Source organism: Austrofundulus limnaeus, unplaced genomic scaffold (genome assembly GCF_001266775.1).
Source record: "Austrofundulus limnaeus strain Quisiro unplaced genomic scaffold, Austrofundulus_limnaeus-1.0 Scaffold4, whole genome shotgun sequence".
NCBI lineage: Eukaryota > Metazoa > Chordata > Actinopteri > Cyprinodontiformes > Rivulidae > Austrofundulus > Austrofundulus limnaeus.
The window spans coordinates 3012763-3015109 of NW_013952406.1; positions in this window are offsets into that span (position 1 = coordinate 3012763).

The window sequence follows — 2347 nt, forward strand, 5'->3', positions numbered from 1 at the left end:
AGTAAACTGTCCCGTCGGGAAATATGTCTCTACGTCACACAGTGGAGTCTCTCTGATTGGTTGATGATGGAAATATGTCTCTACGTCACACAGTGGAGTCTCTCTGATTGGTTGACGCTGCGCGTCGGGCTGCAAAAGTTCAGATTTTCTAACTTCAGCGATTTGCTCATCAAGCACGTCAAACGCTCAGATCGTTCAAATCGCACTGCTCTAATCGCGCTTGAGGCGCCGCAGCACTTTCTGACACTGATTGAAGCACGTCCACCATAGACTTTGCACGTAAACCTGATGCTCCTGATGCTGAAATCGCATTTGGTGTGAATGCACCATAACACTGCTATGTCAAACAATCCCCAGTGAAGCTGAAGTGTTAAATGATACCTGTTGCTGGCTCTGGGTCTTCATCACATCCTCCTTCTTCCCACTTTTGGTCTTCTCTGTGCTGTTCTGCTGCAGGTGCTTCAGCTTCGAAGCGGCCGAGGAGTGGGTCTTACCGATGCTGGGATTATTCCCACCCTGAGAGGGTAGTAAAAGAGAGGAAAACATTGATCAAACATGCAGAAAATGGTTGTACATTTCAGTCCTTCACCATGTTGTCACTTTCCACCTGAGACATGATTCGACTAGTTTGACTACAGCAAACAAGTCTGACTCCTTTAACCAATCAGATTTTTAAGATCTGAGCAGACAGATGGTAAAAAAACAAACCCAAACAATCCACTTCACAGAGTGTTCTCATCCATCAACAGAAAAGAGCAGGATAGAGGAATGCAACATCAGATTTGACATTGCATGGTTCACCCACACAGCAGGATTCAGGAGGCTTTGTGCGTAATGATCTTTCCCACTGAGCTACTTGATCGACAGTCTCTAATAAACTCAAAACAAATACCCATTCAGTCAAATATCCATCCAGCTGTCTCTTTTTTTTCCACACAAAGACATCAGATGAAAGGAATGCTGATGAAAGATTTGCCAGACATCTAAAGATTCCCCAATCTGGTGATTTAAAGGGATCCACGATAGTTGTAACATTAGACTTTATTTGATAAACATGTATTTTAACTGTAAATTAAAGACTGTAAAAATACTGTAGCTGTTTAGTTTTGTAAATTTTAAAATATATATTTTAACACGGATGGAGCCATTTTATTTACATGCAAAGCATTCTGGGTAAATGATGACGTGGATAGGTCCTCGGTGCGAGGCTGCTAGCGAGCTATATCCACTCTGAAGGTTAATCTTGGACAATATCTGATGATCGACTCTTTTAAATGAAACCAGAGAGGGTTGACAGAGACGAGAAGGTNGGAGAGTACAACAAAACATTATCACCCATAGGTGACAGATGCAGCGTACACAAGGCTTTTAGCTAAAAGATAATTTACAGCCCTCGTCCCTGGTTAGGCTTTTTGATCTGAGCAAAATAAAAGTTAATGACACGAATAAATGAGTATAATGCAGTTACAATTTACATGACTAAAACACATAAACATGTGTGTCCAGATTAATTTTCAGTGTTCCCAGTGCACTGAAGCCCAGTGGACTTCAGTTTTGTTGTAAAAAGTCTGACTTTGTGGAGAGGATGGCTATAGGGGGAGAAGGGAGGCCATCAATTAAAAAAAAAAAGTCTGACTTTGTGGGTCAAAGGCTGAAAACTTTGGGAACCATTAGTTTAGACTATCTAAATGAAGCTGTTGAAATTACACATTAGATCTTCTTATCAGTTTTAATGAACCTAACAGTGAGATTGTTAAAATATCGGAACTATTAAAACAGTTATGATGCTTCTCTAAAACTAGTTTCAATTTCAACAACTATTTGCTTCCAATTTTCTAAATCAGAATAAAAAAGTTTGTTTAAACTTGTCATTTACAGATGTACACTTTAATTGAGAACTAGAATGCGCAAAACTTCAGACGTGCCAATAGAAAGTACTGAAAAAAGTTCTGTTTGTTTAAGTGGAGTGAAAAAAAACAGAATCAGCTGCATAAATAGATGCTAACATTTTTGTAGTGGTGGCAAAACAAAGTTTTTCTTCACACTAATGCTGCGTTCACACCGAACGCAATTTCAGCTTCAAAATCGCGTCCAACGCTTCAAGTTGMTCGCTTGTGCACTTTGAGGTCAGACGCAGGTCATCTCTTGAAGCGTTCCCATGGCAAGAGCCTCCCCGCCCCTCCCTCCTCTCTCAGGCTCTGTTTAATGTCGGACGAGGAAGTGCTTTGCTTTATTTACAGAGGGCAAGAGCATGTCACGTTCATCAGATATTAATTCATAATTAATTCACCAGATAATTCAGAGAGACATTCTGAGTTTCATCACCCAGGAGCTGCGGGAGAGGCTC